The sequence below is a fragment of the Apteryx mantelli genome, chromosome 3, assembly GCF_036417845.1.
Source record: "Apteryx mantelli isolate bAptMan1 chromosome 3, bAptMan1.hap1, whole genome shotgun sequence".
Taxonomy (NCBI): domain Eukaryota; kingdom Metazoa; phylum Chordata; class Aves; order Apterygiformes; family Apterygidae; genus Apteryx; species Apteryx mantelli.
In genome coordinates this window covers 16,231,234-16,246,006 of record NC_089980.1, presented here as the reverse complement: position 1 = coordinate 16,246,006, position 14,773 = coordinate 16,231,234, and the positions used below count along the sequence as shown (strand labels likewise).

Here is a 14,773-nt window from a genome sequence, read left to right as displayed (position 1 = left end):
TGGCAGGGAACAGAGACATACAGCAGTCCTCAAATGAAGCAGCCAGCGTGGTGGCAGTGGCACCAGATGTTTACCCACAAAACTCCTAAATGTGATTTGCGTCACTCTCATGAAAATCAAAGAAAACCAAGAAAACCCAAGGAATTAAATGTAAGAATTAAATTTATAGGAAGTGCTACAAAACAAATGAGCAGTTTTAACCTGTATCACTAGGCAGTATTACAGTAGAATTTGAAGGTCACAAACAATTTTAGAAGCCCTGACTACTGTTTTTAAGGAGATAACCTCTAGCTTACAGTTACACACACTGTTTTGAAACGATAAAAAGCACAGTGATAAAAAGAAGCCTTCCATTTGTGGAATGCCATTTCTCAGCTTAGAAATGGAGACATTGAAAGATGAAGTGATTTAGCCAAGTTTATACAGGAATCTGTATCAGAGCTGGAGACTGAAACCACAATGCCTGATTGCTTGGTTAACACTTGAGCACAAGAGCAAAAGCTCCAACTGAAGTGACTTGCAGATGAGGAGTTTCAGATCTGTAGTGAAAGAAGGATGCAGGGGAAAAAAGGAGCAAAATAACTTGAAAAAAAAAAAACCCTCCAGAAAAGAGGGAAAAACATTTCAAGTGTTGATAAGCATCGGCTTTGGACAGGGGCAACAGAATTTCTGAGCCATCTAGATTAGGGAGTACAGTTATCAAGATGAACAGATCATAAAGACTGAACAAGCTCAGTGTGTAAGGCGATTTAACACAAAAAAGGGAGAAATACAGAATGTAAGCCAAAAGTACTTGACAGTAACAGAAGGGGAAAAGATTGTGTATTAAAGGTTTTAGCTTTTTTGCAATTAGGACAGAGGAACGTGAGCAAGTTAAATATCAGCTATTCCTTCTAATGCTTTAGCTATAGTTACTCATATAATTTATGTTCAGCTCTAATACTAAATATTAGAGATGGAGAGTTTCATGACAGGGAAGAGACATGAACAAATAAAAACTGTTACTTACATCACAGAAGAATTTGGAGTCTATGACCAAGATTAGGGACCATATTCTAGACTGTTAAATGTTATCATTTATCTTATAACTTAGCACAGATGAAGGTGAATGTGAGGTGCAATTTAAAGGTTATTTTTCATAATCAATTGTAAGGACAGAGAGACAAAGCTTGAAACTGGAGGCGCCTCAGTTGGGAATACAGAATGCAGATTCTTTCCTTGCAAACAAAATCAGCTGAGAAACATGCACCTGGCATAAGGTCTGCAAGTAAATCTCTCTGCTCTATAGCACATTTCACTCTTACTTTTCAACATAAGTCATATCATTCATTACTCTCTTCCCAAACTATCCATGCAGGGAAATTGAGGCCCAGGGATATGAAGTCACCCAAAATCATCTAACAGGCTAGTAGCAGAGCAAGGACTAAAACCCCCAGCAGAGAAGCTAAATCTTAAAAGTCTTAAAGGACTTAAAGGTCTGCAGGTATTTAGTGGACTAAGCAGGTAGGCCAAGTTCATCTACAGCGGTCATGAAAACCTCACCGCTCTTACAGTTAGTGCTTGGTCCTGGAGATAAATAATATGAATGACTTCAGTCTGTGCTAAGCCATGGGAACCTTACATTTGAGGGCAGAGCAGTCGGACCGGATGGATATCACCGGATGGATACAGAGAGTGAGAAGTGCTGGTGGTGAGAGAAATAAAGGGACCAAGAGGACCCTTGGGCTCCTTTCTGTAGATGCAGACTAGGCAGTCGTTCAGCCACAAGGCTTTTTCTTTCATGCAGAGTTTGCTAATAGGAAAAGCAGCAGTTCTCTTTGCTACAAGAGTTTTGAAGGAAGCTACCCAAGATAAGAGTAAGACCAGGTGAGGCACAAATTAGGAACACACCGGTCAGGCTGTACTACGGTTTGCAGCTCACTGCTTTGATTTCTGTTTCTCTCTTTCAGATTAGACTGTCCAGACTTTTTAAATTGATTCTGAAAACACAGGAGCAAAATCCCAAGGAAAACAACAAGGACGACTGCAACCTGGTGTCAAGCAGGCTTCAAAGAGCTATTATCATAATTTCACTGAGCATAACCTTCCTCTGAGGAAAATATATTTAGAAAACTGGGGGGAAAAATCCAACCCTATTATAACTCCAGGAAAATCCTGTTATTTTGTCCTCTCTGTAGGTATTGACAAAATATTATGTTGGCTAGACTGGATGAATTTTTTGAGGAATCTGTTATTACTAGTAGAGTAAGTAAGGGCTTGCTTAACTACAAGACATAAGTAAAAATGCAGCATTTACAGAACAGCAGCATTAAAAAAAGAAAGCACTCTAGGTCCAGAAGAAACATCAGTCGTCAGAAGTTGCTCTTCAGGTAAACAATATTGAAAGCCACATGAAGGACTTAATCCCCAAAGCCTGTTTCCTAAATGCTGGTATAAAATATGAACAAAAGACCTGAATTTTTAATTGGTGTGTACTTTAAAGAAGAGTATGTCTGCACAGGTAAAGCAGATGAATACAAAGGGGAAAATACCAGAAAACAAACTCCATTCTAAGTCAAAGATTTCCAAAGCTCCAAAGATTTAAGTTGTAGCACCTTAAAAGGGGACTTAGATCTGGTTCAAACTGAAGAACCTAGCACACCTCACTTGACCCGCTTCCAAAACAGAGAGAACAGGCAGAATGCAGTATTTCAAAAACGCAGGACTATTGTGACAAGAACTTAATTTTGCCTGTTACTATCCTCTTCCCAGCTATTCAGCTACATGCAGTAAATCTCAGCGGTGTTGTATTGTTCATTTCTACAGTACTCAGATAAAGAAATCAATACATTTTATTCACACAAAAGCCACACCACACATTTATTGGACTGTTGCAGATTCGAGAATTGGACCCAGAGGCAAATAAATAAACATAGCCTATGACTTTAATTGTCCAACCTAGCTCCACAAGAAAACAGACCAATACATTTAGCCAATGGCAGTAAGGAAGCTGGACAGAGATAAGCACATCTTTATTTCACAGATTTCTTTTGTCCTGCAGTTTGAAACAGCACCCAGGAGCTAGTGTTAACTTTGCTAGGCGTTCCCCATTGCCCCAGGAATTTATGACTTAGTTTGCCAGACTCTAGGACACAGATTTTAATCAGATTCATGATGGGGGAGGAAGAAGCTTATTGAATGGTAAAGTAGCTTCCAGAGCTGGAATGACTAACTTAGCTGTGCCAAATTATTTAAAACCTAAATGTTTGTTTCCCATAGATTTAACACTTTGGGGGATAGGCAAATCGTACTTAAGGTCTTCCCAGCAGATCTTCACTATGAGACAGTAGGCTCAGACCAGCAAGGGCCACCCTTGTCACTGCAAAGAAAGCCAGGCACCTCTCAACCTACCCCCAACCTACCACATTTTCTAAGGAAGGACTGATCCTTATTTCTTTGAGAGGAGGACCCACAACCTACGTATCAGAAAGCACTTTCTCCAATTGCTGTGCCTGCGTGTACTCCAGCCGCTGCACGGGCGCGTGAGCCTCCCGGACGAGTGGCATGTCACACGTGCCCTACTCCACGTGCTCACTGCTGCCTAGCGCTAACAGGCTAAACTCGCCAAGCAGGCTGTTTCCACCCCCATATTTGTCACTCATCCCATATTATGTCCCATATGGGACACTTAGCTCATCTCGGGCATTTTGTAGTGGTGGTAGGTACCCAATACAGGGCATGAACCCAGAGTCCTGCAGCAGATATCGCTATCCTGTTTAGGTTTGCCCCTTTGCCTCTGGGGCTCTCCACCATGAGAAAAAACACTCTAGGTTGCTGCAGTGTTCACAGGACTGGGCCCAACCCAATAAGCCACAAATAAAACATTATACAAGTTAAAAAAAAAAAACAAAAAACTCAGCAAAAATCTTTTCTTGTAACACCGAGGAAACTGGCAGAACTGAGCAAGCCAGCATGTGAGCAGTGAATAAAAGAGAGTTCAGATGGTTACTGGCTTCAGCCTCTTCAGCTCTGAAATTTATGACTATAGCCCTCATAAAGATCCTCGTGGCCATCATTCTCCAAACTTCTTGTTCAGCTCTGATTTATAGATCGAGTAAATCCAAGCAAAACAGAGCAGTAAAAGGAATTTGTGGGATAATTTATAGCTCAGTTTAGGTTAGAGTTTTTACTAGTTATTTACCTTTATACTTTAGATAAAGATTTGTGAGGAGCCAATTACCCAAGGCAGCAGGAGTAGCTTTGACAGCTGAGTTCAATGCATTAGCTACCCTTAGAAAGTACTGGCTTATTTTCTGATAAAAATGCTACAGTTAAATACAGAGATCAGAGTCTATATCTTATATGTTAAAAAGGGGGAAAAAAAATCAAGATAATCCACATGGAACACAGCTTTTGAGGATAAAAGCCCCCCAACAGTAGATTGAGAGATCATTACCATATTTTTATATAAAGACAGGGCTAGTTTTTTTGCTGACTCCATTGAAGCTGTGCCAATTTACACCAGCTGAGAAACCACCCCTAAAGCTTTCATTAAACCTATGTCTCAGCAGTGTATTGCCCCGGACCTGAACATTTGTTCATTTGAAAGATTCATTATTCTTTTAAAGCAAAATAAATGGTATTTAAGGAATTCAAGACTGGGTGTGAAATGCTGAAGTTATCTGCACTAGTTCTTTTCCTCACATTTGAATGTCACATTCGCTGCAGAGCCTGGAAAATTTAAAACATCGGTCAGAGAAGGAAGCCAGGACAAGGCAAGGGGAAGCCTGTACAGAGAAGGGAGCTGCCCCGTGAGCCTGGCAGGACATGTGAGGAATAGCTCTGCCAAGTGTCTTAGTTGTCCCGAAGGAGTCCAACAAATTGACCTTTCCCTCCAGCTCTGCTTTCTAGATAAGACTGTGAAGAAATGACCCTATGCTATTTTGTGTGGCCTAAGACACCGAATCTCTGTGTCCTCTCAGGGACCTCCGCGGACCCCAAAGACAAGCAGCAAAAGTCGCCGTATGATCTCTCCCGTAGCAGAGGGTAGGGCGCCACTGCTTGCTACCCTCAGCCAGGAGGGAAAGGTGGCAGAAGTGGCACCTTCGCAAGCACAGCATGGACGTGCTCACCTGGGCACAGAGGGATGGTCCTTCCTTGCACAGCTATGCGCACGCTGGTGCCTCCAGACCCTGTGATGGGCAGTGGCAATTACTTTGCTCCTGTTTTCGTGATGTGATCCCCTTACCTCCTCTAGCTACTCTCGTTCCACGATAAAACATGAGAAAACAAAGAGCCACTGTTACTTACCCTCCCCACGGAAATACAGTGTACCTCTCACAGGATGAATGTCAGATTACCCTGACATAAGCGGAGGAATTGGTGGCTTCAAATCCATAGAGCTGCTTCAGCATCACCAATTCCTAATCCCATCAGCAATAAGCAGGAAAGCGGCTAGAGCAAAGGGCTCCAAGACATAAACTGGAGGAGACTGCTGAACAGTGCTCTCTGAAGCCACGCTTGCTCTTCAGGCTTCCTGAGGTGTGCCCGGCTGCCCCTCAGAATGAAGGGCCTTTTATTGTCGCCAGTTTGTTTGTTTGTTTGTTTTGTTAAATTCATAGTAAAGCCAGATGAATAATTTACAATGAGTTTTAATTGATTTTGTGTCCTTTTCAGTTTGCAAGGCAGCAAGGAGCCAATTGCAGTTCCTCATTAGAAATCACTTCTGCTTAATTCCTGCAACTACTTTGAAATTCAAAGATGCTAAATCTTAAACATAAGCCATGTTGATCAGACACTTCAGTCGCAAGATATATACCCTATCTAGCTGGGTGAATGTAACTTAAAATTTTCTTTGCAGCTGGGGCCTGAGCAGTCATGAACTAGAAAGCCGCTGTCTATAAGTAGTCTGCAATACTCAAACATTTGCTGCTCTTAGGCCACTGATGACAAGAGGTTTGGCATTACAACTTAATAGCCCTAACAAAGCAACAGGAAAAGAGATATGAATTCCTCAGAATGGAAGTAGTTGTCATAGGATATGTTGTGCAGCAATTCTTCAGAGACCATTTCTGAAGTTTCTAGTCATCACCTTCCTCCCACCCTGTCTTCCTTTTCTTAAACTAGCAGCCTAGCACTTCTATCACTACTGCAGTGTGTCCTGTCAGCCTGCAGTAGGTATAGAGAATAAAAGCCTCAAATCCTGTGAGCTGGGATCAAGCACACGTGGCCGAAGACATAGAACTCCCAAAAGTTACACTGAAATTAGCTTTAATTATTTTGCAGATAATTGTCATGACCATATATGCTTGCTGAGCAGAGAGTCAGTTTGTCAGGAATAGTACAGTCTAGCAATTGTACGTTTGCACATCTCATTGCTCAAAGATCCATAGCCACACAAATGCTTTGTTAATGAATATTTAATATCACAGTCATAGCTAAGGTTATTATACTTCCAAACCTGAGGTCTTAGTTTCCATCCATGCGCTAAAGGAATTTTTCTACTTCAGACTGCACATATGGGCCAAATCCAGAAAAAATATTATGATAAAAGTTAGGGAGCTTTTGAAAATGTGGGAGATGTTAAGATCTCACATGTATATTAAGTTTGCATTTTTAAAAAATGCTTTCTTATGTTTCAGAAGTAGGTCAATATTGAAACTGTAGAGCAGATTCCTTCAAGGAAGAGATTATATGCCTTGTCATTTTTTCACATGCGAGTGCGTAAGAACGACTTTTCTCATGAGTGGCTTCAGAGGATTTTCTGGCCCTTGTCAGCTTAATAAACGCCTGAGGTTCGACAAACTTATTGAGTCTGCAAACAATGTCAGTGAGGGACCATTAAAAAGTCAGGCCTTGGAACTGTTTTATACATTCATACTATTGCTGCATTTTTTTGCAGTAGTGCGGAGACGTGACCCTCTCTTTAACACAAAACACCCCTGTACTCCTGTACTGCCACCACTGAACACACAACTGCACTGTTCCTTCCCACTCATGTTAATCCCTCCACTGAGGAATAACAACAATAAATCTTCTACAAGAGAGACTCCCTGTTTGGCAAGCTAGAAGAGCCTTCTGTGCCACCAAAATCAGTGAGGCAGAGAGTTATGTTTTTGGCCTCAGCTAAGCAAGGAGGTATTTTTTCAGTTTGGTGGTTAAACCAAAAATAAATAAATAAATAAAATAAGACTTCCACACAAACAAAAAGAGTTTTGTTATACTCTCGTCTATATTTTTTAAACTACTTACAAAATGCTAATAGTCATGTTCTCTTCCACTCTGGCCCAAACAGAGAAGGAGAAAATCTGGGTAGGGCCACACTTCATAACTAATTAAAGAAATAAAACCAGGGACACTTTAAACAAGAAAAATAAGCCAACCCCAAATCTAACTTTTTGAAAATATGTTTCACTGAACCATACCTTTTTTTAGGCCTCCTGGATTTCCATTTCAGTGGCGCAGTGAAATAACCATCATATAAAAAATAATGTTGCATATGCTTCAGCTATAAATGGAATGGAAATGTCAAGTTTGTAATATTTTGCTGATAATTCAGAATCAAAAATGCTTATTATTTTTAAGCATAACACATTTAATAAATATAATATGGTCTTGAGATAAATGAGGCAAAAGTGTTCCCAAGCAGAAAGCTTGCTTGTAAACACTGCACAGAAAGTATATTTGCACCGTCCTTGCTACAGTGCATTTAAAAACATTTGATGAAGATTGCTGTACTTTATACTGATTACACACTTCCTAAAACTGACACGACTAGCAATGGAATAACTTTGACCAAGATGCCTTGCTCACCTGTAAGAGTAAATGATGCTAGTACCAAGCAGAGAACTAAACACCTGAACCACATTTCTGGTATCAGTTAAAAGTCTTAATGACAAAACTTACTCAAAATGAAAGAGGTTTTTTTTGTGGTCTTGGATTGGGGAGCAAGGGCACTGGGCTGTTTAGAGGAGAATTCAAAGCCTACCCATTTTGACTTCTGGAAGTCTAATGTTTTCAACCTCCACCTCCTTCACTGCTATTTCTTTGTGTTCCTTTCAGAGAAACATGATGATTAAACTCATCAAAGAGTACTAGTTAAAATAGGTACACCTCTAAATGATCTAATACATAAGCGGTACTACCTGTTAGCATTGTAGATTTTGGACATCATTTTCTCTTGAAGACAAAGGTCCTCACTAGGGATAACCGGAAAATCCAAAAAAGAGTTCTGGAAGAGACTATGCACCCCGCAGTCCTCTCAGCAGACCTCATCTCAGAGTGTGCAACCTTTGGCAAAAAGACACAGTCTCTTTCCACTGTCTCTGGCTGTTTCAAAAGGAGACAGGGTATATCCATCTCGGTCGTAAAGATGAGAGTAGCTTGTATCCACACCTCCCCCTGCCGAAGCCAGCTATGCCAGACAACCAAAGTTTGCTTGTTCTTTTGTTGTTGTTTTCGGTTCTTCGATTTAAATCTAAGCCCCGCCTGACATAGCAGAACACTACAAGATCCTTAAGGATGTGATGTTTCGCATTCAGATGTCCCAGTTTGTACATGCAATTAAGGTTGCTCCACGGTTTACCATTCAGTCATGTGTACGTGCAAAGTTTGACCTGCCCATTTGTAATCCTTACACTGAACAATCTATTCCACTACTTAGTTTGCTTGTTACCAAATGACATTTGAGCGCTGATGCAGCTAGACAGAAAAATGTAGCTATTTAGGATTCTAAACCAGAAAAAACACTCCATTAGCTTGCGTTTCCTCTGATGGAACCAGCTTAAAGATGTACAGTACAGGAAATTGTATCTGCCTGTGACTGCCCTAAGAGCAATAATCTTCAAGGCTTGGTGCTTACTGAAAATCTTTTTAATCAGCCCAAGAGAAAAGGTTTTCCACTGAAGGTTCAGGACTTATACTAATATCAGTATCATTTAGTGCAGCTGAATTCAATTTATCAACCTGCTACATGCAATGCAGCCCTGTGGAAAAGTCCCCTATGGCTCATAAAACCATTCCCATCAACAGCAGCTTAGAAAACAAGTCCCAAATGCAGTAATGTAAGACTGAGATGGAGATTTGTAATTAAAACCAAATTTTTTCTTGGTGCCATTCCTACAGTTTAGCAGCAAAGTGAGAAGTAACTGCAAAGGTCTAAGACAGCCATTGCCAAAAAGGTGATACTAGCTTGCCTATGGACAGGTGGGCTGCTACATAGTACTTGCTCCCAAATTTAACAGCAGTGGTTTGAACATGCTAGGCGATTAATAGAGGGTGAAGGTGTAGCTTAACCCTGCATCTCAGCCCTAGGCAGTGCAGTAAAGCACCCTTATGAGGGAAAAGTGAGGACAGTGGGAGAACCAGTGCTACCAATTTCTGCTCTGTAAAGAACCTAGACCTTTCCTTCACTTCGTGAGCAAAGAGCTTTAGTGCACCTGCTCTTACATTGTTTGGAACTGGTTCTTGCCTGTCTTCTATTCAGAATTTTTTTTTTATTATTTTACTAGCTAGGTAAGAAGAGAGAGCTGATCACAATGCCTAATAGTGCAGAAATATTTAATGAAACTGTTTCTTTTCCTCCGCAACACTTCCTTGCAAGGCAGCTCTGGGAAGTTCTTTGTTTTCAAACGGCCACTGCCTTGTAGGAGTTTCTTTTGAGGCAGCTGTCATTTAGAGGAGACAGCATGGACATTTTGGCACTTTGGCCTTAACATGTGATGTATGGGAGACAATAATGGAAGAGGACAGATGGGTAAGACAAGAAACTGCTGAAGGAAGAAATAAGTTTTATATGGCACTGACTGCATTTATCAAGTTTCCTTAAAATTTGTTTACCAGCACTGCCACCTGAAAGGTCTCCAGTATTTCTTTGAGTTGCATAGACACTGCAGTCATTACAAGTTTAAAAAAACTTCACAGAGCACTAAAATATCAGAGCCCATCAAATATAAGAGACAACTGGCACCAAGTGGAATTCATTTCATTGTGTTTTTCTAAACTTATTTTCTGTGTCGTCATTATTAATCGTGGCAGCCACATCATGGTGGCCAAATTCAGGGAAGTCCATAAACCAAGGAGGATATACTTTAAGTCATCTTATTTAAATACCAGTATTTTTCATATTTAAAAATGATCATTGGCTTATTTCTCAAATCCACTCAGGAACTTTAAGGATTAAAGGAGGCCATAAATTCTGAATACCAACTTAATACATGGGACATACCAACAAAAAAAATTCAAATAGGAAGTAAGGTAAAAGTTTCAGCCAAGGAAATTTATGACTGGAGCAACAGAACAAAGCTTTTAGTGGATATTTCATCACTTGCAGCCCTTATCTCAAGATGGAAGAATGAGTTCATACACCCCATTTTGCCTACCTTCGTTCACTCAAGAGATTGTTACAATAAAAAGAGGACCTAAAACAGCCTTAGCACAGGCATCACAGAAACATGCCCTCTCCCCAAGCAGATTAATTGCCAAGGAACACTTGATGCAGAAAATACTAAATGAGAGCCTGTGATTTGTTTACGCAGGTAACAAACTATCACAGGAATCCCTCTTGGTCTTAAATTCTCCTATTCCTTACAAGAGATTTAAAAATGTATTTCAGAGTGATTGAAGGCTGAATATTCTCTGTCATACTTTTCTCTCCACTTTTACAAAACGCTAAACGGCAACTGAGTTGGAAGAGATTTCTTCCAGCCTTCTGTCCCCTGCTTGATCTCCGTCAGTACTGCAGGAATGCAGCACCTCCGTACTTTTGGAAAGCTGCATTTACATTTTGTGTTTTACGCTGCTGGAGATGGTTTTTCCCTCCCTGTGGCGAAGCCCCATGCAACGCTTCAGAAGCAACGCCTGCCCAGGGCTGAGCGGGCAGAGTGGTTGGGGCCGGCCCGCAGGTGCGCAGCGAAGTAGCCGGCAGCCCTCCGTCCGCACGGACGAGCAGGACGCTGCAGAAGTGAGGTTTGGCTAATGAACCCATGGCGAGAAAGCCAGATGTAATGCAAGGCTGTAGACACAACCGGGGCATTAACCAGCCCTTGTCCGCTCCATCCTTGGGACTCCATGTGCTTCGGTACATGTTTCCTCCTTACAGACTGGCATAATGGTTTTATACACTAATTATCTGCCAAGGGAAAAAACCCTCCTTGTGCTCAGAGATGAAGCAAGACCCACAGCCCATTTAAGCATCGTGACAAGGGTTCTTTCTGGTGGTTAAAGGGGGCTGTATGTATATTCTGTCCTAAAGGAAATTTCCCCCAAAATGCTTACTGTTGAAACTCAGGCTGGTATGATAAATTTCCGTGTCCGTCAGTTGACTGTGGACAACATCTTCTGATTATTTTGCTGTAGAGATTAATACCTTAATGACAAACTGTATTCCTCTGCAGATGCCCAGCTGACTTTCAGATATCTATGACATATTACATGCAATATTGCCAGTTCACAGAAGTCAAGAATTTGTGCTACTGTAGTGTAATAAGCAATTGAATTCCAGTGGGGGAAAGCCCTATGCTGAAGCAGAGAGAGAGGAAAAAAATCACACTTTTCAAACAAAAGAGTTTGATAGAGATACACCAGACAGCTTTAGTCTTTCATATATGTTATGACTTGGTATTTTAGTTAGCTGTGCGTATTGTTATCTGCAATATTTTATTCAGACACAGGCTGTTAATTCTGGAATACTGAAATGCAATTTTGAAAAGGTTAGAAACATCTTCTAACTGTGCCATACCCATTAGCTTAGTATTTGTGCACTAAGTATATATTATAAATAACAAATGAGTTAATCCCTCTGCATTTTGGGAAAAAAAAACAATGTACTGCAAATAACAGGAGGGAAGAGAAATGCATTTCTGTAAATACATCCAACTACTATGACCTACCCAATCTATCATTTTTGTAATACACAGAGCTGAACAAATGATAGCTAGTGAATAATTTAATGAGTCTAGACAGTTTCTACTCCAGTACTGACCGTGAGCAGTTTAGATTTTCTCAAGTTCATTTATTTGATAAAATTTTTCCTAAATAATTTGTATGAATAATTATCGATCTGTAGAGCATTTATGAGCAGTTCATTGTGTCTTTGATCAAATTTGAACCATTTCAGACAGTTTAAATTGCATGCATCAATCAAACAGCATTATTTCTGTTTCTTGATACAATACTAGGACCTAGTATCTACTTTCCTAATCTGTTGGCCAGATGCTGCAGTAGTTCAAATCTCCCTCCCCCCAAATTAGCTACTAATAAATAAAGAATACTTGGAATGTTTAGAAAGATAGTGATAGCTGGAAAGGAAAAAGGATGTCAAGTTTTTGTTCAACTTTGGAAATCTTGTCTCTTTAATTCAGTAATTTTGCAAGTCAACATTGAACACATGAAGTTGGGAATAGAGCTAAATGGTAGCAGGAGACTGAGTCTTCTACTGTGTATGAATTCTGTTAAGATCAGCAATGATGAAAAGGTTTTCAGTGTTGCTTATGTGTGGTAGGCAAAGAGAAATGAGCCAGCAAATAGATATCCACATCAATACTGACTTCTTTGTTGGCAGCCTCGGCAATCTGATGGCCCTTGAGACTGAACTAAGATGGTAGAGATACATATATTTTTGCATTACTTTGCAAGTTTCTTGAGGCCAAAGCCAACATCAATAGATGGGCCAGCACAGGTCAGCTTGCATTACTACTCCCTGAACTGCGAGAAGGACTAACACTCCTTGACTTGAGACTCTGGCAATTTTACTGAATATTTTGCTCATATTAAGACATTTTCATCTAAGTAGATTTACGGATTCTTTTTTTGGTTCTAAAGAACATGAGCAAGTCCAGTGATATTAATGATGTTACATAGGTGTAAAATAAGATAAATAAAGCAAAACGGACTAAAGACTGTTTTGAGAGTGGCTCCTCTTGAAAAATACAATTATTTTAAATTTTATAATCTTAATAGCAATAGAAGTTTAAAGATGACTATTGCCCCTTATGAACATCTGAGAAAATTACACCCAGACATATGCACATTAATAGAATCTCATTTTTAGATGACTTTATACAATTGTCTCATTGCTCTTTTCAGCTTACGTTTTAGTGCATTAGTATGTCAAGTGTCTCTTACCCATTACGTTTGTTATTGTTTTCAATGATGTGTGAAATTAGAGACTGACTGAAATTTTCTTCAGTAAGCTTGCACTGTCGGAGGATCAAAATATTGACAGCCTGATTTTATAATTGTAGCTCAATCTTGTCTCATGCCTTAGGGCTGTCATTTAATTTTTACTTCAGGAATATGTTGTACCATTTATGGCTTTTCCTCAATAATGCATTGACTAAAGTTGCCTTTGGACCCTGTTCACTGGGTGAACCTTTTCAGATTTAATGTTTTTAAATTTAATGTTTTTCACTGGAAAATGCCACTGTCTCTAAATCTAACATTTCCCAAGAATTACTTAGCTTTCAACGAACTCTTGCAGGAGACAAAACTTGCAGTGAAGTATTTTGCCTAGGTCAAAAAAATCCTGTTTCCATCTTATGGGAATGAAAATTAAATGGCTCAATTTCTCATTTCCAAGTCACTTTTTTTTTTCCTAAAGCTTGTAAACTATATTTCAATGGGGGAGAGAGAAAGAGACCAAAAAAAACCCAAAAACCCACTATTAAGCTGAAGCAGTTTAAAGAAATTAGTATAACAGGGAGGGGTTTTGTTTGTTTGTTTTATGCCCATTTCAGAGCAGAAACAAATTTTCAGCAAGCTTTGCTGTTCACACACCAGATGGCTTTATTTTTCCATTACTTTATTTTCCTCACACACATTTTCATTGCAAGTATCTTCACATGGCAGCGGGATGTGTATGATTTTTATTAATCTGCAAGATACTCAACTATACACTAACCCATGCTGGAATCTGATCAAAATTTGGTCAACCAGGTGATTCAATGTATATTTCAAGCAGGGAATAGCAGGAAAAGTGAGATTATCCTTATTCAGTAATTATCATATTTAGAAAAAAAGATCCATGTTTGCCAACTAAATAGTTTAAAAAGAATTAAATTAATAAATTAAAAATGAATATCAGCATCATGCTGAATTCATGGAGCATTTCCAAAGCAATGCAGTGGTCACTTCGTTTTCGTACTTCTAAGGATGTAGTAAGATTTCAGGCTGCCATTGACCGCATGACTGTTCTCCCTGCATACCCCAGGTCCCTAAAGGCCAGAACTTTCCTAGTATTAGGTTAATCAGTACATGCAGGCAAGGGTTTGAGTTTCCAGGGGTACCATTTGGAAATAAGCACTTGCAAACAGTGCAGGATGATTACAGCAGTGCAATTACACTCCTGAAGAGCCATCAATCAGAGGTCATGTGCAACTTGGTTTTGCTTCCCCTTGATTCTTTTCCCATTGCTTAGAGTCATATTGATCTTTGTTGCAAGATCTACTTCTTTAGTCCATTTCTTTTTGTTGACTCTTTTGGGAATAGTGTTCTTGACATCCACAGTATCAGTTTTAATCTGACAGATTGACAGCTCTTATGGCTGATGATCAGAGCTTCCCTGTCAAAACTAAAGGAGCCTGCATACAGAGAAACCTTAGCTCAAAAGCATAAAAGAAAAAGAGAGAGGAAAAAGAGGGGAAAAAAGAGAGAAAGATAGAAAGGGAGAGAAAACAGGAAGTATTTACTTTAAGACAATCTGAAAGAAGGTTAATTCTTCTTAGAATCAGGCTATACAGCAAAATGTACTTGTAAATGTTCTGGTGAATAGCAGTCTATTTTGGAAATTGGGACCTAT

At 39.7% G+C, this 14,773-nt stretch overlaps 1 long non-coding RNA gene across 4 annotated transcripts in view; it reads right to left on the bottom strand.

Annotated features, from left to right (window-relative positions):
• LOC106494999 (uncharacterized) overlaps positions 1-14,773 on the bottom strand; it is a 214,411-nt gene that overhangs the window by 29,836 nt on the left and 169,802 nt on the right. Inside the window, exons 1-2 of one of the 4 annotated variants that reach the window (XR_001294383.2) lie at positions 8,124-8,181; positions 7,404-7,486 (exon numbers count right to left, since the gene is read on the bottom strand). The exons of the other annotated variants lie outside the window; for them this stretch is intronic. This is a non-coding gene — a long non-coding RNA (uncharacterized lncRNA). Of the gene's footprint in view, positions 1-7,403; positions 7,487-8,123; positions 8,182-14,773 lie in introns of those variants that run through there. 4 annotated transcript variants of the gene reach the window in all.